This window comes from Cervus elaphus, chromosome 33 (genome assembly GCF_910594005.1).
Source record: "Cervus elaphus chromosome 33, mCerEla1.1, whole genome shotgun sequence".
Classification (NCBI taxonomy): Eukaryota; Metazoa; Chordata; class Mammalia; order Artiodactyla; family Cervidae; genus Cervus; species Cervus elaphus.
In genome coordinates this window covers 76,121,700-76,145,071 of record NC_057847.1, presented here as the reverse complement: position 1 = coordinate 76,145,071, position 23,372 = coordinate 76,121,700, and positions in this window count along the sequence as shown.

Here is a 23,372-nt window from a genome sequence, read left to right as displayed (position 1 = left end):
TGACATTTACAAAAGGAGGAGGGAGTTCCTTGATTAAGACTTCCAAGGAGGGACTTCCCCGAGCGGGTAAGGCTCTATGCCTCCAATGCAGGGGATGCGGGTTCAATCCCTGGTCTGGGAGCTAAGGTCCCACATGTTATGTGGTGCAGCAACATTTTTATAAATTAAAATACAAAAGGAGGAAAAGGGCATCCATGAAGAGAAAATGGCACATGCACAGGAAAGGAAGAAAGAGTGAGCCTGGCTCATGCAGATATTGTCTTAGGTGGGGCTGCCATCCCAAGATATTGTGAGCTGCATGGCTTCAACGGCAGAAATGTACGTATAGTTCACGAGAGTGAACAGCCTATGGGGCAAGGATCAAAGACGAGGATGCAGATATAAGAAAGAGTGAGGACAAGGGGAAAGTCTGTGTCTGTTTGGGGAAATTGAAATATATAGTCCCTGAAAGCTATGACATTTCTGGAAGACATACCTGTTTTTGAAAAGAAATTAATCAGAAAGAAACATTTTGATTTTTCTTAAACATAATAAATACAGGTTTCGGTGACAGTGATCCACTGGGCTGTATTTAGAATCTCTCTTTGAGAACACCTAACATGTTACTCATAGACAACTAATAGCTAAATGAATATAGATTTTTTTTTTCTCTCAAAGTAAAGATAATGCTGTACACTTGTGACTATCTTCCTATAAGTTGATCTCGACCCATTAGAAGAAAACACAACTAAGGAGCTAAGGTTATTTATTGATCAGAGATGCTTTTAAAAAACTGTGAATTGAAATTATTTTGCAGTGAGAGTGAATGTCCACCAGGTGGCAAACACGTGAGTCCTGGTCCTACTGGGCCTGCTCTCCCTTCATCCCATTGTCTCCAGTGAGGACAGTCTGGGGAAGCTCAGATCCGGACCTGGGGATTCACATGCTGTCACTTGATATTTGACTCATTTTACTTCAGAAAAAGACATCTGAAGGGGAAGGAAACAGTCTACCTTTATTTTTGCAAGTGTGAAGGAGACTACTTGCAGCTGATTTTTACCTGAGATTTGAAAAGGATACTTTGGAAAGAATGCTTTATTCCATGGTAAAGGAGATTAGAAAAAGGAAAGGTGAATTTTCAATGAGAACCCAGAATAATGATTTCTGCCGAAAGACACTTAGGATTCATAACCCTCTAGTCAAAACATCTGCTTACTTCCTCAAAGTTTCCTCAAGGAAAAGTAAAACAAAATAAAGATTATAAATTGTCAAGTCCACAGGTAGCTTGCACTTGTCTTAAAGGAAAAGATGTGGTTTCCAGTCCTGTATATGCTTGGAATTGGCTGTGTGGCTTGATCCTGCCTTTTCCTTCTCTGGGCTTCAGTCTTCCGATCTAGAAAGTCTGGATGTGGGATAACCACTAATATTAATAATTCTTATTGATGATAGCTAATTAAGAGATTCAGTTCTATCGACTTGTGACAATTTGCGGTTACTTTTCACAACAACCCAGCAGGCTGGTAATCTTTTAACAAAGTTAGGTAACAGGTCCAAGTCACAGGACTGGTCAATGCTGGAGTCAGAACATGAATCCAGATTCATCCAACTCCAAGGCTAAGTTCATGGGGCTTCCCAATTGGCTCAGGGGTTAAGAATTTACCAGCCAAGTGGGAGACGCGAGATCGATCCCTGGGTCCAAAAGGTCCACTGGAGAAGGAAATGGCAACTCCCTCCAGAATTCTTGCCTGGAAGTCCCAGGGACAGAGGAGCCTGGTCCACCACAGTCCAGGGGGTCACAAAGAGTCAGACGTGACTTAGTGACCGAACAATAACAACAGGGTCGAAGTTGCTACCCACCACACAGAGTGCATTTAGGGATGATCTCTAAATGCCTAGTTTCTCTAAGAAAAATGATAATAAGCTTGAAAGAGTACTTGGAAAGCGATAAAATAGCAGTTTTATAAATTCAAATAAAACTAGAAAGAGCTTACTTATTTTCAATGATTTTATGGGTTTCCTATTGATGCTGTAACGAATAACCACAAACAGTGGCCTAAATGACACAAACATATTATCTTACAGCTTTGACATTTAGAAGTCAGAAATGGGTATCATTGGCCTAAAATCAGTGTATCAACAGGGATGAGTCCCTTCTGGAAACTCCAGGGAAATTTCATTTTCTTGCTTTTTCCAGCATTTAGAGGCCCCCTGCATTTCTTTCTTCTCATCTCTTCCTTCACCCTCAAGGTCAACACCACAGCATCTTCAAAACTCTGACTTTCACTTATGTGGAAGGACACTTGTTGCTACACTGGGGCCATCTGGGTAATTCAGAAAAATTTCAAGATCCAGATGTAACATAATCACATCTGCAGTCTCCCTTTCGCCATATGACTTAACACATATTTACAGGTATTGGAGATTAAGATATTTGACAGGCATTATCCAGGTAACATAAGAGCTGACATGTACTCAGTTCTTACTCTGTTTTAGGCCTGCTTATAAGCACTTTACACAGATTTAATTTTCTCTTTCTAACAGTACAGTGAAACAGTTACTACTACTAGTTCTATTTTTAAAATGAGGAAGCTAAGCCTCAGGGATTTTATGGGATAGTTCAGAATCATAAGCTAGTAAGGAGTGTGTTATGTTTTCTGCAAGACCTCCATTCTTACTATTATAAACATAAACAAGGTATTTGCAGTGAGAATTATGGTTGCCTTCACAAGTGCATTCAATGCACTAATATTTTTATGATTAACATTGCCATTTCCAATTTACCTTAGGCCTTTGGGCCCTCTTATTATCAGCTTAAGCTGCATTATAGCACTGGAGGAACTACTCCTTTGGCAAACCTCCAGTAAGTTGGTATCTTTATACTTTGCTCTAAAAAGACTCAAAATTTCATACAAGATAATATGTCTAGTAGCTAAAAATAAATTAGTCAATAATAGATATTTTTGCCTCTTTGTCTACAGTAATTTTTGTATTTTTAAGCTTTGCATTATAAATGCTATAATTTACATAAACCAAAAATGATTATCTTTTTTTGGCTGTGTAGTTCTAGTCCTATCATTCTCCCGACTCTTCCTCTTTGACTGATGGGTTATTCAGAAGTGTATTGTTTTATTTCCCAAATATTTGGAGGTTTTCAATGTTTCTTTTTGTTCTTAACAGATTATTGACTAGGAGATTTTTGTGGAAACTAACACCCGTGGCCAGTGATTTGTTATGTAACTGAATATTCAAACACTCTGTTCAATAATATTTGGGTATCAAAAGACATATTAATATGTCTCTGGTCGATAGGTTGTTAATTTAAAAAATTAGTCCATAAACTTGAAATAGGATAGTAAGGGTGTTTTATAACCCCGGATATAGTCTAACTTTGTGCAGATTCAGTTCAGTTCTGTCTCTCAGGCGGGTCTGACCCTTTGTGACCCAAGGACTGCAGCACACGCCAGGCTTCCCTATCCTTCACCAATTTCCAGAGCTTGCTCAGGCTCATGTCTGTCAAGTTGATGACGATGCCATCCAACCATCTCATTCTCTGTTGTCCCCTTCTCCTCCTGCCTTCAATCTTTCCCAGCAACAGGGTCTTTTCCAATGAGTCAGTTCTTCACACCAGGTGGCCAAAGGATTGGAATCTCAGCTTCAGCATCAGTCCGTCCAGTGAATATTCAGGACTGTGAAGATTTCATGTACACTTAAAAATAATTTGTGATTTGCCATGGTTTATATGGAGAAGGAAATGGCAACCCACTCCAGTATTCTTGCCTGGAAAATCCCATGGACGGAGGAGCCTAGTAGGGCTACAGTCCATGGGGTCGAAAAGAGTTGGACACGACTGAGCGACTTCACTCAGTCACTCACTCACATGGTTATATGGAGTGTTTTATTCAAGTCAGTTAGATTCCACTTGGTTGATAGTGTTTCTTAGTTCTTATATATTATCATTTCTAATATTTTATCTACTTGTTCTTTCTATTCATGGGAGAAGAATATTGATGTCTCCAACTAAAATTATAGATCTGTCTGCTTTCTCTTTTAATTTGATCAGTTTTTGTTCATATATTTTGAGTCCTGTTATTTGGTGTGCAGCCATCTAGAACTGATATATTCTCCTGGTGAACTGGCACTTTTGTTATTATATAATATGCTGCTTTACCCCCAATTGTCCTTGTTCTGAAGTATACTTTAACATTAATGTAGCCACTCCATTCAAGATCTTTGAGAATCTGAGACTTTCTTCTGCTTGTAAGCTAGTAGTTACCGTACTATAGTTCCATGGAAGGCATAAAAATATTGGATCAGATTCAAAAGATGGAAGGCAAATTATATCTCAGTAATAGCCGTATCCATAAATTTAGCACTTCTCATCAGGTTCCCAGCCCCTATTTCCAACGGGAAATACGAATGGACCTTAAGCATTAGACTGCATGATACGTGAAGAAATCTGAGTTTAGGGCACTCACATCTTTTAAAGTGGGCTGTTATACGCCTACCTTAGGTCCAGAGTAGGATACTGTGTCTATCTTCAATGACCATTCACTATAGGAAAATTACTGGAAAGATATTGGGAAACAAATGTCAGTTAGTGTCCAGTTTGTGAGAGGTGCAGGAATGAAGGATATCTAGGGAGGATTGTCTTCCATCACTTCAAGTTTCTTTCAAGTTAGTGTTTCCATGCTAAATCACTTTCTGTCCTTTCATTGTTATTGTTATGTTTGAGCTTCTTAGAGACTATATGATTTCACCCTTCTTTTTTAATCCACTTTGACATTTTACTTGACGTGTAAACCATTTATGTTTAATACAGTAGTTTATATTTTTAGATTTGTCTGTAATGTCATTATCTGTTTTTTTCTGTTTGCTCTGTGGTTTGTTCCTCTCATTTCCATTTATGTCTTATTTTGTAATATTTTAATATTATTTAGTATTTCTTTTTAATTTAGCCATTATGTTTTTCATTTTATCTCCTTGTGTAGTATTTTAGCAGTTGCTCTTGATGTTAAAATATATGCTCAATGCTTCACATTCTACTTAGAGTTAATATCTATCACTGCAAGTAAAATGTAGATGATCTAGAGAAACCGTACATCACAGAGGTTTTTGTGTCCTCCCCACTTTACGTTGTAGTCTTCATTTGTGTTATATCTACATATGTTAAAAATTTCATCAGGCACTGTTATAATTTTTCTCATATTTTCAACTGCCATACATATTTTAAAGAACCTAATAGGAGAATTCTAGTCTATTTGTACTTAAACAGTGATTTAAAATTTAACCATTATTTAACATTTGTGTTGCTTTGGAAGTTTCAAGTTCCCATCTGGTATAATTTTCCTTTTATGTGAAAGACTTCCTTTAGCGTTTCTTTAGAGCAGTTCTACTGCTGACAAATGGTATGTTTTCCTTTTTTCTTTCATCTAAGAATTTCTTTATTACACCTTTATTCCTTAAGGATATTTTTGATAGATATAGATTCTGAGTTCACAGTTTTTGACTTTAACCACTTTAAAAATGTTTTACTATTTTCTGCTATCTCTGGATTTTTTAAAAAACACATTGGCAATCATTTGAATTATTGTTTCTCTATAAATAATGTGTTGATCTTCTATAGCTGCTTTCAAAGTGTTATTTATTTTTTTCTAAAGTTTTCAACCATTTTATTACAATATATCAGAGCCTGGAGCTTTCGAATTGTGGTGCTTTAGGAGACTCTTGAGAGTCCCTTGGATAACAAGGAGATCAAACCAGTCATGCTAAAGGGAATCGACCTTGAGTATTCATTGGAAGGACTGATGCTGAATCTCCAATATTTTGGCTACTTGATGCAAAGAACCAACACATTGAAAAAGACTGATGCTGGGAAAGATTGAGGGCAGGAGCTAAAGGGTGTGACAGAGGATGACGTGGTTGGATGGCATCATCGACACAGTGGACATGAGTCTGAGCAAACTCCAGGAGACAGGGAAAGACAGGGAAGTCTGGGGTGCTGCCGTCCGTGGGGTCACAGTGAGAGGACATGACTTCGAGGCTGAACAACAATAAGAGCGTGGGCATTTTGAATTTATCTTGTTTGAATTTGAAATTGTTGCATCTTTTAATATAAGTATTTTGCCTATTTTTCCAACCACTATTCTTTTTTTTTTTTTTTTAATTTAACTTTTTCTGTGTCATACTGTTTCTCCCCTGCTTTTGGGACTCTGATAACATGAATGTTAGATCTTTTGCTTTATCTCACAAGTCCCTGAGGCTCTGTCAATTTTTTCATCCTTTTTCCAATTTGTTTTTCTTATTAGATTTCTGTTGATATATTTTAAATTTATAAATTCTTTAGTCTGTTGTCTCCACCTGCTATTGAACCCACCCAGCGATTTTTTTAAAATTTTATTATGTTTTATTATGCTATTATGCTTTATATTAGTAAAAGTTCCATTTCGTTTCTTTTTATATTTTTCTGTCTTTTCTTCTGAGACCTTCTATCTTTTCAGTTGTTTCAAAAGTATTCACCCTTATCTTGAATTATATTTAAAATAGTTACTGCAAAATCTTTGTTTCAGCATCTATTTCTTCTCAGAATTGACATTGATTCTTTCCCCCTTGGGAGATGTGGGGATTTCCTGGCCCATTATGTGCTGAGATGTTATGGACTCTATCTGTGAACTTTGAATACTATGAGTCTCTAAGATCTAATAACAATGTTGCTTTTTATGATACAGCAAGCAATAACCCATGCTACCTTCAGCATCCAACTTCCTGTGTATCTGAGGCTGATTTCAACACCAAGGACGTTTTCAGAGCCTTTGTTGCTTCTTCAGCTCTTCTCCATGGGCGACACTCAGCCGCACTGCTGATCCCTTAGGAACAGTCAGCGCTTTAGCTCAGTTCTCAGGTGTTTGCATGCTCTAGGGATTGGTATATATCCAGATTTGGGATGATCTCAGAAGTTCATATGCAAGTTTATGGGATCGTTTTCTTAAGATCCCATCCCATTATGATCTCCCTGAAACTTTACTGTACCTGGGGATCCTCCATCTGATTTTCTGAGAACATGACCAAGATTTAATCTCCTTATATTGTTGTGAACTTTCTAAGCACTTTGTTCTTTAGGGCTGGTGGAGAAGTCAGGAGACAAAACAATGGAATTTCCCCAAACTCCGTAAGAACACAGATATTCCTCCCTTGGAGTCGTAGACATCTTCCAATTTCCTGTGGCTCTGTGCCATGTGGGATTGCCCGAGAGCCGGGTTAAGCAAGAATACTGACAACAACTCCCCCGACCCGAACAGTGGGCTTTCTATTATATCCATCCCAACTCCTACTATAAGTATTTCCCATCCTATTACTTGTACCAGAAATATAGATTTCATTTTTATGTTATTTATGTCCATATTTGGTGCACAACCTAAGGATCATGCTGTCTTTGAATTCAGACTAGAAAAAGCCAACAAAGCGGGGATGGGGGGCTGGTGGTGAGAAACTTGCTTTTATCTCAGTAGTAGTTCAAAAATCTTATTTCCCACCTCAATCTTTCTGTTTTTATTGACTTTTCAGAATGGTGACACAGATGGTAAAGAATCTGCCTGTAATGCAGGAGATTCAGGTTCAGTTCCTGGGTTGGGAAGATGCCCTGGAGAAGGGAATGGCTACCCACTCCAGTATTCTTGCCTGGAGAATCCCATGGACCTGGTGAGGTACAGTCTGTAGAGTTGCAAAGAGTCGGACATGACTGATTGACTAACACACACAGATAATTTCTTGAATCATTCTGTGCAGGATTTTCATTGTGTCTAGTCAGAGATTTCACCTCGTACTAGAACTAAATCTTCTGACTTTATATTAAGCATTTTTAAATTATAACTAAAATGAACTTTCATATAACTTAAAAGTTCTGTGCAAAAAACAAAAAAAAAATATTCATGTATCTCTTTATTTGTGCCCTTTTCTTTACTATGACATTTCAAGATAACCAAAATGAGAGATCACTGTTTGGTCCACAGTTTTGGCAAGGCTCGTCATGCTTGTGATCCAGGAATGAGGATTTGGACATCTTTATCTAATAATTCAGAGTCTTAAAACTTGCTCATAATTGTCAAACACTCTGAAGACTCACTTTTTCCATTAGGAAAAAGATACTTTATATAGATTCAGGGATACTTTTAGCTATCTTGAGAGGTTGTAAAAATAATGAAAAATAATATATGCACATGGTCAAAAATGATAACTAATAGTAACTCAAAGCATGTATGTGAAAACCAAAGTGTTACTAGCTTAGTTGTGTCCGACTCTTTGCAACCCCATGGACTGTAGCCTGCCAGGCTCCTCTGTCTGTGGAATTCTCCAGGAAAGAATACTGGAATAGGTAACCATTCCCTTCTCCAGGGGATCTTCCCGACTCAGGGGCCGAATCCAGGTCTTCTGCACTGAAGAATTCTAAAATATAGTAAGATATAGGTTTATACTATATTTAGAGTTCTCAGTTCTTTATGCATGTTACCTCATTCAACCAGTTCAGTTCAGTTCAGTTCAGTCGCTCAGTCGTGCCCAACTCTTTGTGACCCCATGAACTGCAGCACGCCAGGCCTCCCTATCCATCACCAACTCCCGGAGTCCATGCAATCTCATGCCCATTGAGTCGGTGATGCCATCCAGCCATCTCATCCTCTGTCGTCCCCTTCTCCTCCTGCCCCCAATCCCTCCCAGCATCAGGGTCTTTTCCAACGAGTCAACTGTTCGCATGAGGTGGCCAAAGTATTGGAGTCTCAGCTTCAGCATCAGTCCTTCCAGTGATCACCCAGGACTGATCTCCTTAAGGATGGACTGGTTGGATCTCCCTACAGTCCAAGGGACTCTCAAGAGTCTTCTCCAACACCACAGTTCAAAAGCATCAATTCTTTGGTGCTCAGCTTTCTTCACAGTCCAACTCTCACATCCATACATGACCACTGGAAAAACCATAGCCGTGACTAGACGGACCTTTGTTGGCAAAGTAATGTCTCCAATCAACACCTTCTTAAATAGGTGCAGTTATTTCTCATATTGGAAAGATGATAAACACTGAGGCAGAATAAGTTAATATCATAAGAAAGTGGTGAAATTGATATTCTAAGCAAGCAGTTTGGGCCCAGATCCCATTCTATTAATCACTACGCTACACAGCCTACCTCAACAAATTATAGCTTGTGTTATTATTAGCATTTAATTTTTATTACCATACTATTCCTTTTCTTCCCAACCAACTTCTCCCTATGGAATAATAATATTCACTCTTCCATGTTCTTTAATTTACAGCCAAGCCTGAGTACCGAATCACACAATATGGGATTCATATCTTTCTGAGTACTCTTCAGCTGCAAATTATCTTTATATAAGAATATCACTCAGCCATAAAAAGAAGAAAATAATGCCATTTGTAGCAGGATGGATGGATCTAGGGATTTTCATACTGAGTGAAAGTCATATAAAGAGAAATATCACAGATATTGCTAAAATGTAGAATCCAAAAAAATAGTACAAATGAACTTATTTACAAAACTGAATAAAGTCACAGATGTGGAAAACAAACTTATGCTTACCAGGAGGCTAGGGAGGGGAGGGATAAATTGGGAAACTGGGATTGGTGTATACACACGACGACACATAAAACAGAAAACCAGTAAGCACCTATTATATAGCATAGTGAACTCTTCTCAGCAACCTGTAATAAGCTATATTGGAAAAGAATGTTAAAAAGAGTGGATATGTGTATATGTATAGCTGAATCACTTTGCTATACACTTGAAACTAATACAACATTGTAAAGTAAATATATACCAATACAAAATTAAGAAAAAAAGATTTGCATTCTGCTTCCTTTTATAAGATCTGTGAAAATAAGAGAGTTGGCGAAATCACATCTTTGAGAGGGAAACAAAGCTTTGTTTTCATAAAATGTAGCTGGTGACATATTGTCCTGGATATCCCATGCTAAAGTCAATTGTCAAATAAAAATGCATTTGCAAAGCCACTGTGTTATTGGAAGAGAGATGAAACTATAATTGGTAATGTCATAAAACTCCAGGTAAGAAATAAAATAGTACATGAAACATGTACAAAAATATTTAATCATAGTAGCCAAAAAAAAGAAAAAAGGAAGACAGTCCGTTAAGAGTAAACTGAATTAATACTATGTGTATTTATGGAACAACCTTTTACAATGAAAATAAGTAGTCTACAACCACATTCTATAACACATATGAATCTCAAGCAAATAATGCTGAATGAAAAGATATATCAAGTGACTATATTTTTAAGTTTAAAAAGAGGCAAAATTGATGCTTTTGGGACACTAGAAAGAGTGGTCTTGTTTCAGAGGGAAAACAGTCACTAGGATGCAGGATGAGGGAATTTCTGAGATGCTGTTGAAATTCTTGATCTAGATGTTGATTATATGAGTGTGCACATGTGGGCATCACCTAACTGACACTCAGGAGTTGTGTATGTCACTGTGTATGTCCCACTTAATACCAGTTGACATTTTAAAAAAAATTGGGTGAAAGGAGAATAAAGTCTCAAAGGAATGATGCTTGCTTCCCTGAGCTTTTGTTTCCATATCAGTAAAATAAAGGGGCACAGGTAATGTCTATTCCACTTTAATTTTGATATTCTGGGCTTATTATGTTTGTGTTGGGTTTTAAACTACAGCCCCTCAGTTAACAAAAGATTGAAACTTACACATGCTTCAGAAGAGAGTACCAAATGGCAGCTGATTGCAGTATTCTTGCCTGGAAAATTCCATGAACAGATGAGCCTGAAGGACTACAGCCCACAGGGCCACAAAGAGTCAGAGACAAGAGGCCACACACAGAGAAGAGAGTAGCTGAGGTCAAAGAGCGTCCACCCTTGCTTTTCCTTTTTGCTCAGTACACACACCACCTCATTTTCCTTTGACTTCACATCCAAGCCATTAGACATCCTGTTGATTCTATGATCAACACACATACAGATTCCCACCACTTTGGGAACAGGGAACTCTGCTCGATGTTATGTGGCAGCCTGCATGAGAGGGGCTTTGGGTACATATACACTGTTGGCTGAGTACCTCTGCTGTCCACTTGACAATACCAAATCATTGTTAATCAGCTGTATTCTAATACAAAATAAAGTGTTTTTTTTTTTTTTTTTAATTCTTTGGATATACATCCTACTGTTCAGTGTGGTTCAGTTCAGTCGCTCAGTCGTGTCCAACTCTTTGCGACCCCGTGAACCGCAGCACACCAGGCCTCCCTGTCCATCACCAACTTCCGGAGTTTACTCAAACCCATGCCCATTGAGTTGGTGATGCCATCCAACCATCTCATCCCCTGTCGTCCCCTTCTCCTCCTGCCCCCAATCCCTCCCAGCATCAGGGTCTTTGCCAATGAGTCAACTGTTCGCATGAGGTGGCCAAAGTATTGGAGTTTCAGCTTCAGCATCAGTCCTTCCAATGAACACCCAGGACCGATCTCCTTTAGGATGGACTGGTTGAATCTGCTTGCAGTCCAAGGGACTCTCAAGAGTCTTCTCCAACACCACAGTTCAAAAATATCAATTCTTCGGTGCTCAGCTTTCTTCACAGTCCAACTCTCATATCCATACATGACCACTGGAAAAACCATAGCCTTGACTAGATGGACCTTTGTTGGCAAAGTAATGTCTCTGCTTTTCAGTATGCTGTCTAGGTTGGTCATAACTTCCTTCCAAGGCGTAAGCGTCTTTTAATTTCATGGCTGCAATCACCATCTGCAGTTATTTTCAAGCCCAGAAAAATAAAGTCAGCCACAGTTTCTACTATTTCCCCATCTATTTCCCATGAAGTGATGGGGCCAGATGCCATGATCTTAGCTTTAAGCAAACTTTTTCACTCTCCTCTTTCACTTTCATCAAGAGGCTCTTTAGTTCCTCTTCACTTTCTGCCATAAGGGTGGTGTCATCTGCATATCTGAGGTTATTGATATTTCTCCCGGCAATCTTGATTGCAGCTTGTGCTTCTTCCAGCCCAGCGTTTCTCATGATGTACTCTGCATATAAGTTAAATAAGCAGGGTGACAGTATACAGCCTTGATGTACTCCTTTTCCTATTTGGAACCAGTCTGTTGGTCCATGTCCAGTTCTAACTGTTGCTTCCTGACCTGCATACAGGTTTCCTAAAAGGCAGATGAGGTGTTCTGATATTTCCATCTCTTTCAGAATTTTCCACAGTTTATTGTGATCCACACAAAGGCTTTGGCATAGTCAATAAAGCAGAAATAGATGTTTTTCTGGAACTCTCTTGCTTTTTTGATGATCCATCAGATGTTGGCAATTTGATCTCTGGTTCTTCTGACTTTTCTAAAAACAGCTTGAACATCTGGAAGTTCACGGTTCATGTATTGTTGAAGGCTGGCTTGGAGAATTTTAAGCATTACTTTACTATTGTGTGAGATGAGTGCAATTGTGTGGTAGTTTGAGCATTCTTTGGGATTGCCTTTCTTTGGGATTGGAATGAAAACTGACCTTTTCCAGTCCTGTGGCCACTGCTGAGTTTTCCAAATTTGCTGGCATGTTGAGTGCAGCACTTTCACATCATCATCTTTCAGGATTTGAAATAGCTCAGCTGGAATTTCATCACCTCCACTAGCTTTGTTCATACTGATGCTTCCTAAGGCCCACTTGACTTCACATTCCAGGATGTCTGGCTCTAGGTGAATGATCACACCATCGTGATTATCTCGGTCATGAAAATCTTTTTTGTACAGTTCTTCTGTGTATTCTTGCCACCTCTTCTTAATGTCTTCTGCTTCTGTTATGTCCCTACCATTTCTGTCCTTTATTGAGCCCATCTTTGCACAAAATTTTCCCTTGGTATCTCTAGTTTTCTTTTTTTTTTTTTTTTTTTTAATTTTTTTATTAGTTGGAGGCTAATTACTTCACAACATTTCAGTGGGTCTTGTCATACATTGATATGAATCAGCCATAGATTTACACGTATTCCCCATCCCGATCCCCCCTCCCATCTCCCTCTCCACCCGATTCCTCTGGGTCTTCCCAGTGCACCAGGCCGGAGCACTTGTCTCATGCATCCCACCTGGGCTGGTGATCTGTTTCACCATAGATAGTATACATGCTGTTCTTTTGAAACATCCCACCCTCACCTTCTCCCACAAAGTTCAAAAGTCTGTTCTGTATTTCTGTGTCTCTTTTTCTGTTTTGCATATAGGGTTATCGTTACCATCTTTCTAAATTCCATATATATGTGTTAGTATGCTGTAATGTTCTTTATCTTTCTGGCTTACTTCACTCTGTATAAGGGGCTCCAGTTTCATCCATCTCATTAGGACTGGTTCAAATGAATTCTTTTTGACGGCTGAGTAAAATTCCATGGTGTATATGTGCCACAGCTTCCTTATCCATTCATCTGCTGCTGGGCATCTAGGTTGCTTCCATGTCCTGGCTATTATAAACAGTGCTGCGATGAACATTGGGGTGCATGTGTCTCTTTCAGATCTGGTTTCCTCAGTGTGTATGCCCAGAAGTGGGATTGCTGGGTCATATGGCAGTTCTATTTCCAGTTTTTTAAGGAATCTCCACACTGTTTTCCATAGTGGCTGTACTAGTTTGCATTCCCACCAACAGTGTAAGAGGGTTCCCTTTTCTCCACACCCTCTCCAGCATTTATTGCTTGTAGACTTTTGGATAGCAGCCATCCTGACTGGTGTGTAATGGTACCTCATTGTGGTTTTGATTTGCATTTCTCTAATAATGAGTGATGTTGAGCACCTTTTCATGTGTTTGTTAGCCATCTGTATGTCTTCTTTGGAGAAATGTCTGTTTAGTTCTCTGGCCCATTTTTTGATTGGGTCATTTATTTTTCTGGAATTGAGCTGCAGGAGTTGCTTGTATATTTTTGAGATTAATCCTTTGTCTGTTTCTTCATTTGCTATTATTTTCTCCCAATCTGACGGCTGTCTTTTCACCTTACTTATAGTTTCTTTTGTAGTGCAAAAGCTTTTAAGTTTCATTAGATCCCATTTGTTTAGTTTTGCTTTTATTTCCAATATTCTGGGAGGTGGGTCATAGAGGATCCTGCTGTGATTTATGTCGGAGAGTGTTTTGCCTATGTTCTCCTCTAGGAGTTTTATAGTTTCTGGTCTTACATTTAGATCTTTAATCCATTTTGAGTTTATTTTTGTGTATGGTGTTAGAAAGTGTTCTAGTTTCATTCTTTTGCAAGTGGTTGACCAGTTTTCCCAGCACCACTTGTTAAAGAGGTTGTCTTTTTTCCATTGTACATCCTTGCCTCCTTTGTCAAAGATAAGGTGTCCATAGGTTCGTGGATTTATCTCTGGGCTTTCTATTCTGTTCCATTGGTCTATATTTCTGGAAGAAATAGAAGATCTTAACAGAGCCATTGCAAGCAAGGAAATCGAAACTGTAATCAAAAATCTTCCAGCAAACAAAAGCCCAGGACCTGATGGCTTCACAGCTGAATTCTACCAAAAATTTAAAGAAGAGCTAACACCTATCTTACTCAAACTCTTCCAGAAAATTGCAGAAGAAGGTAAACTTCCAAACTCATTCTATGAGGCCACCATCACCCTAATTCCAAAACCAGACAAAGATGCCACAAAAAAAGAAAACTACAGGCCAATATCACTGATGAACATAGATGCAAAAATCCTTAACAAAATTCTAGCAAACAGAATCCAACATACACCATGACCAAGTGGGCTTTATCCCAGGAATGCAAGGATTCTTTAATATCCGCAAATCAATCAATGTAATACACCACATTAACAAATTGAAAGATAAAAACCATATGATTATCTCAATAGATGCAGAGAAAGCCTTTGACAAAATTCAACACTCATTTATGATTAAAACTCTCCAGAAAGCAGGAATAGAAGGAACATACCTCAACATAATAAAAGCTATATATGACAAACCCACAGCAAGCATCACCCTCAATGGTGAAAAATTGAAAGCATTTCCCCTGAAATCAGGAACAAGACAAGGGTGCCCACTCTCACCACTACTGTTCAACATAGTGTTGGAAGTTTTGGCCACAGCAATCAGAGCAGAAAAAGAAGTAAAAGGAATCCAGATAGGAAAAGAAGAAGTGAAACTCTCACTGTTTGCAGATGACATGATCCTCTACATAGAAAACCCTAAAGACTCTACCAGAAAATTACTAGAACTAATCAATGAATATAGTAAAGTTGCAGGATATAAAATTAACACACAGAAATCCCTTGCATTCCTATATACTAACAATGAAAAAACAGAAAGAGAAATTAAGGAAACAATACCATTCTAGTTTTCTTGAATAGATCTCTAATCTTTCTCATTCTATTGTTTTCCTCTATTTCTTTGCATTGATCGCTGAGGAAGGCTTTCTTTTCTCTCCTTCCTGTTCTTTGGAACTCTGCATTCAAATGGGTATATCTTTCCTTTTCTCCTTTGCTTTTCGCTTCCTTTCTTTTCACAGCTATTTGTAAGACCTCCTCAGACAGCCATTTTGGTTTTTTGCATTTCTTTTTGTTGATGGTCTTGATTCCTGTCTCCTGTACAATGTTATGAACCTTCATCCATAGTTCATCAGGCACTCTGCCTATCAGATCCAGTCCCTTAAATCTATGTCTCATTTCCACTGTATAGTCATAAGGGATTTGATTTAGGTCATACCTGAATGGTCTAGTGGTTTTCTCCAGTTTTTTCAATTTCAGTCTGAATTTGGCAAGAAAGAGTTCATGATCTGAGCCACGGTCAACTCCCAGTCTTGTTTTTGCTGACTGTATAGAGCTTCTCCAACTTTGGGTGCAAAGAATATAATCAATCTGATTTCGGTGTCGACGATCTGGTGATGTCCATGTGTAGAGTCTTCTCTTGTGGTGTTGGAAGAGGGTGTTTGCTATGACTGTGCGTTCTCTTGGCAAAACACTATTAGTCTTTGCCCTGCTTCATTCTGTACTCCAAGGCCAAATTTGTCTGTTACTCCAGGTGTTTCTTGACTTCCTACTTTTGCATTCCAGTTCCCTTTAATGAAAAGAACATCTTTTTTGGGTGTTAGTTCTAGAAGTTCTTGTAGGTCTTCAAAGAACTGTTCAACTTCAGGCTCCTCAGTATTACTGGTCGGGGCATAGACTTGGATTACCGTGATATTGAATAGTTTGCCTTGGAAACGAACAGAGATCATTCTGTCGTTTTTGAGATTGCATCCAAGTACTGCATTTCATACTCTTTTGTTGACAATGATGGTTACTCCATTTATTCTAAGGGATTCCTGCCCACAGTAGTAGAGATAATGGTCATCTGAGTTAAATTCACCCATTCCAGTCCATCTTAGTTCGCTGATTCCTGGAATATTGATGTTCACTCTTGTCATCTCCTGTTTGACCACTTCCAATTTGCCTTGATTCATGGACCTAACATCCCAGGTTCCTATGCAATATTGCTCTTTACAGCATCAGACCTTGCTTCTATCACCAGTCACATCCACAACTGGGTATTGTCTTTGCTTTGGCTCCATCCCTTCATTCTTTCTGGAGTTATTTCTCCACTGATCTCCAGTAGCATATTGGGCACCTACCCACCTGGAGAGTTAATCTTTCAGTATCCTATCTTTTTGCCTTTTCATACTGTTCATGGGGTTTTCAAGGCAAGAATACTGAAGTGGTTTGCCATTCCCTTCTCCAGTGCACCGCATTCTCTGCAGTGGACACATCCTACTGTATTTATATTAAAATGAATATACTTTGCAGTTTTCAAAAAAAAATATCTTAGAGAAATGTTTATATATTTCTTATCAATATGAGTCGTTGCTGTTTAGTCACTAAATTGTAGGACTCTTTGCTACCCCATGAAATGTAGCCTTCGAAGCTCCTCTCTCCATGGGATTTCCCACGCAAGAATACTGGAATGGGTTGTTATTTCCTTCTTCAGGGGATCTTCCTGACCCAGGAACTGAACCCGTGTCTCCTGCATTGGCAGTCAGATTCTTTACTATTGTGACCAGGGAAGCTTCATAAAACTAAATGTATTAGATTAAGAACTATCCTTTAGCCTGAGATTATGTCCTTCTTTGTACTGGAGAAGAAGCACTAAAATGTCCTTTCTTTTACAAAAAGATGTTAGTTGATAATTATAATTTCATCATTGTTTAGCTTGACATACAAAAAGTTTAGCAATTGCATGTTGAGCTTTGTTTTGTAAAATTTCATGTATGTGAATAAACTCATCCAATAATTTTTTTTTTCATTTAATAATTTTGGAAATTTTATTTTCTCCCTTGGAATCAGTTTTCCTATTCTTGTTTGCTTAGCTCAGTAGTCAGTCTTTTAAAACGGAAGTCATACACTGTCACACTTCTGTTCCACATGCAGAAATGGGTGCACATGCTACTCACAGGTAAACCGATAGCCTCCCAGGTACTGCAGTATATAACATCCCGGAATATCTGTGAGCACCTCCCCTGCTACTCTGCCTCTGGCTCACTCCTGTTCAGCCGTGCTGTTCCTACGGTGGGTGGAACAAGCTTGCTAACACATCAGGGCCTTTGTAGCTATGCTTTCCTCTGTCTAGAATGCTCTTATCCAGATATCCACAAAACTAGCCCCCCAACTTCCAACCTTTGCTGAAATGTCACTTTCTTAAAGATACTTTTTTTTTTTTAAAGATACTTTTTGTAATGACTATTTATAAGTTTATAAACTATCTCACCTCCAGAACTCCCTATTCCTCTGAAAGTTTTGACATTTTTCTTCTTAGCACTTACATCATCTGCTATGTTATATAATTTACTCATTTATTTTATTTATTCTCTTTCTCCTCAGTCAGCCATTGTCCCTTTTATCTCAGAATGATTGATCTTTGGGGAGAAGCTTACTAAAGTGAAAATAAGTCATCATCCTAATTATGAGAATTTTACTGTATCATTTATCTTCCTACAAATAGAAAACATAATCACAACTTATTTTGAAAAGAATGGATTTGAGTCAGATTTAACACAACAGAAACAAATAGAGTCGTAAACAACTTTTCACTTGAACATTTACTAAAGTTTTAAGAGCTTTTAAAGTTCCCTTAAGAGAACAACTTTTTAAACAAATAAATACAAGGATTCATGAAAGAAGATGACTTAATTAATTGAACTATTTGATATGTAAATGAAAAGATATCAAGAGACAGGAGAGAAAAAAGAATAGAATATGTTGAAAGATTATAAACCCATATTGTGAGTCAGGAGGATAAGATAATCAAAATTATTTACCAAACTCTTCAGTATTGTCTTTTCCCATCCCAAACTACACATTGTCCTACTTGAGCCTTGAAAGTCTAGTAAGTAAAATCTAATAAAGGGAAGATGCATGGCAGTACAGAAAATGTGTCCTAGGTGAAAGACACACATCCTTTCAAAAGAGTTTTGGAAATATGTCTCATGTGACCCAGTTTTATAAAACAAAACATAAAGTAAATAGAGTTGGAACTCAAAGCCACTATAGTCCATTAGGCTGCTCTGTCCATGGGATTTCTCAGGCAAGAAAACAGGAGTGGGTTGCCATTTCCTCCTCCAAAGGGTCTTCCTGACCCAGGGATTGAACCCACATCTCCTGCTTTGCAGGTGGATTCTTTACCACTGAGCCACCTGGGAGACCTGAAACAACTATATATTCTTTATTAATTCAGCATTTTCCCCCACTGTTTCTCATGAATATTTTCAAATTCTTCTATAAGAAATATATCTTACTCAAAGATTAAGAGAACAGAATGTTTTAAAATAAGAAAGAGTATAAAATATAGCATGTTAAATTAAAGGTCACTGTTTTGTATCAACATGCTACAACGGAAATCTGAAGATGTGTATGGAGCCTGTGACCCTTTACCTCCGAGTTTTTGTTTCAGATACAGGCTCTTGCTTTGAAGTCTCTCATCTTAGTGACTTTAAAAGAATCTGATTAGAACCATAATATTTATTTATTTTGAAGACTAAAACTATTTAAAAAATTGGGATATAGAGAAATAACAAAACTTAAAAAAATAAAAATAAAAAAAAAGCTTATGGAGGACAGACTCCTTGTTTTTTTCCAGGGCAAAAACCCATGGGTGGAGATTTTAGGGAGACATACAGTGTGGAATGACTATATTCTTTCTAATCATCAAAGCTATCAAACAATGTTTTGGTCTGCCTCACATAGGACTTATATAGGACTTACAGAACTTACACAGTCCTGAGGAAACAGACTCTTGGAGGGCACAAACAAAATACTGTGTGTACCAGGACCCAGGAGAAAGGAGCAGTGACCCCACAAGAGACTGACCCAGACTTGCCTGTGAGTGTCCAGGAGTCTCCTGCTGCAGGGGCAGGGGGACTGAGTGTGGCAGTGTCTTCATGGGGCCTTTGGGAGGAGGTTGTCATTGTTTTCATTACCTTCACCATAGTTTGGTCTCAGGCCAAATAACAGGGGGGTTAAACAGCCCCGCCTATCAACAGAAAATTGGATTAAAGATTTACTGAGCATGGCCCCGCCCATCAGAACAAGACCCAGTTTCCCCCTCAGTCAGTCACTTCCATCAGGAAGCTTCCATAATCTCTTATCCTTTAGAGGCAGACAGAATGAAAACCACAATCACAGAAAACTAATTAAACTGATCACATGGACCATAGCCTTGTCCAACTCTATGAAATTACAAGACATGCTCTGTAAGGCCACCAAGACAGATGGGTCATGGTTGAGAGTTCTGACAAAACGTGGTCCACTGGAGAACGGAATGGCAATACACTTCAGTATTCTTGGCTTAGGAATCCTATGAACAGTAAGAAAAGGCAAAAAGATGTGACACTGAAGTATGAACTCCCCAGGTCAGTAGGTGCCCAATGTGCTACTGGAGAAGAGTGGAGAAATAATTCCAGAAAGAATGAAGGGATGGAGCCAAAGCAAAAACAGCGCCCACTTGTCAATGTGACTGGTGATGGAGTAAAGTTTGATGCTATAAAGAACAATATTGCATTGGAACCTGGAATGTTATGTCCACAAATCAAGGTAAATTGGAAGTGGTCAAACAGGAGATGGCAAGGGTGAACATCTACATTTTAGCAATCAGTGAACTAAAATGGACTGGAATGGGCAAATTTAACTCAGATTGGCAGTTATATCTATTACTGTGGGCAAGAATCCATTTGAAGAAATGGAGTAGCCATCATAGTCAACAAAAGAGTCTGAAATGCAGTACTTGGGTGCAAATTCAAAAATGATAGAGTGATCTCTGTTCATTTCCAAGGCAAATTATTCATTATTACAATAATTCAACTCTATGCCCCAACCAAAAATGCTGAAGAATCTGAAGTTGAATGGTTCTATGAAGACATACAAGACCGTCTAAAATCAACACCCAAGAAAGATGTCTTCTTCATCATAGGGGACTGGAATGCAAAACTAGGAAATCAACAGAAACCTGGAGTAACAGACAAATTTGGCCTTAGAGTACAAAATGAGGGGGGCAAAGACTGACAGAGTTTTGCCAAAATAATTCACTGGTCATAGCAAAACTCCCTTCCAAGAACATGAGAGAAGACTCTACACATGGACATCACCAGATGGTCAACACCGAAATCAGATTGATTATATTCTTTGCACCCAAAGATGGAGAAGCTCTGTACAGTCAGGAAAAGCAAGATGGAGCTGACTGTGGCTCAGATCATGAACTCCTTATTGCAAAATTCAAATTTATATTGAAGAAAGTAGGGAAAACCACTACATCATTCAGTTATGACCTAAATCAAATCCCTTACAATTGTACAGTGGATGTGACAAATGCTTTCAAGGGATTAGATCTGATAGAGTGCCTGAAGAACTATGGATAGAGGTTCATGACATTGTACAGGAGGCAGTGATCAAAACCATCCCTAGAAAAAGAAATGCAAAAAGGCAAAATGGTTGTCTGAGGAGGCCTTACACATAGCTGAGAAAAGAAGGGAAGATAAAGGCAAGGGGGAAAAGGAAAGATATGCCCATTTGAATGCAGAGTTCCAAAGATAGCAGGGAGAGATAAGAAAACCTTCCTCAGTGATCAATACAAAGAATAGAGGAAGATAATAGAATGGAAAGACTAGAGATCTCTTCAAGAAAACTAGAGATACCAAGGGAACATTTCAGGTAAATATGTGCACAATAAAGGACAGAAATAATATGGACCTAACAGAAGCAGAAGATATTAAGAAGAGGTGCAAGAATACACAGAAGAACTATACAAAAAGATCTTCATGACCCAAATAACTATGATGGTGTGATCACTCACCTAGAGCCAGATATCCTGAAATGTGAAGTCAAGTGGGCCTTAGAAAACATCATTTTGAACAAAGCTGGTGGAGGTGATGGAATTCCAGTTGAACTCTTTCAAATCCTAAAATCCTAAAAGATGATGCTGTGAAAGGGCTGCACTGAATATGCCAGCAAATTTGGAAATCTCAGCAGTGGCCACAGGACTGGAAAAGATCAGTTTTCATTCCAGTCCCAAAGAAAGGCAATGACAAAGAATGCTCAAACTACCGCACAATTGCACTCATCTCACACGCTAGCAAATTAATGTTCAAAATTTTCCAAGTCAGGCTTCAACTGTACGTGAACCATGAACTTCCAGATGCTCAAGCTGGATTTAGAAAAGGCAGAAGAACCAGAGATCAAATTGCTGACATCCATTGTATCATAGAAAAAGCAAGAGAGTTCCCGAGAAATATCTATTTCTGCTTTATTGACTATGCCAAAGCTTTTGACTGTGTGGATCACAATAAACTGTGGAAAATTCTTAAACAGATGGGAATACCAGACCACCTTATCTGCCTCTTGAGAAATCTATATGCAGGTCAAGAAGCAACAGCTAGAACTGGACATAGAACAACAGACTCGTTCCAAATTGGGAAAACAGTATGTCAAGGCTATATATTGTCACCTTACTTATTTAACTTATATGGAGAGTACATCATGAGAAATGTTGGGCTGGATGAAGCACAAGCTTGAATCAAGATTGCCAGGAAAAAGATCCATAACCTCAAATATGCAATTGACACTACCTTTATGGCAGATAGCAAAGATGGATTAAAGAGTCTCTTGATGAAAGTGAAAGAGGAGAGTGAAAAAGTTGGCTTAAAACTCAACATTCAAAAATCAAGATCATGGCATCCAGTCCCATCACTTCATGGCAAATAGATGGGGAAACAATTGAAATGGGGAAAAACTTTATTTTCTTGGGTTCAAAATCACTGCAGATGGTGACTGTAGCCGTGAAATTAAAAGACACTTCTTCCTTGGAGGAAAAGCTATGACCAACCTAGACAACATATTAAAAAGCAGAGACATTACTTTGTCAACAAAGGTCTGTATAGTCAAGGCCATGGTTTTTCCAGTGGTCATGTATGGATGTGAGAGTTGGACTATAAAGAAAGCTGAGCACCAAAGAATTGATGCCTTTGAACTGTGGTGTTGGAGAAGACTCTTGAGAGTCCCTTGGACTGCAAGGAGATCAAACCAGTCAATTCTAAAGGAAATCAGTCCTGAATATTCTTTGGAAGGACTTATGCTGAAGCTGAAAGTCCAGTACTTTGGCTTCCCTATGTGAAGAACTGACTCATTGGAAAAGACTCTGATGCTGGGAAAGATTGAAGGCAGGAGGAGACGGGGACAACAGAGAATGAGATAGTCGGATTGCATCGCCAACTCGATGGACATGAATTTGAGCTAGGTCTGGGAGTTGGCGATGGACAGGGAAGCTTGGCATGCTGCAGTCCATGGGATTGCAGAGTTCCACATGACTGAGTGGATGAACTGAACTGAACTGCCTCAAAGCCTAAAGCACTGTTCACCCCCAGATTCTTGTGTCTGAGAGAAGATCGCCAGTACTTAGATGCCATTAGAACAATCAGTGTTGCCTCTAAAAGGTAGCAGGTGCACTATAAATATAGCTACTTTATTATCAAGAAGCAACATAATTTGAGTCTCATTTTTATATAAAAACTTTCTATTTTAAGGTTTATTTGAGCTGATACACTATGAGCAGAGCAAACACATAGAGATACATATTCTGGATGAATGACTAAAAATGTTCACCAGTAATCAGCATATTGATAGAGAATGCTTAAGTTGGCACTTTTATTTTCAACAAGCTTTCCCTGCCAACAGCATTTCACATGAACACCAAAATTCATAAATGCCATCCATGCATCTCTCCCAAGCTAAAACCTATTTTGGCTTGTAGCCAATCTCTTGTAGCATCAGGCAAATAGGAATAAACAAATGTAACATGACGAAAACCATCATTAATTTTAATTCTCTGGAAAGGCAGAAATCATTCTGGGTGTCCTAGTGCACTGAGATCTAAATAAAATCAAGTGAACCAAT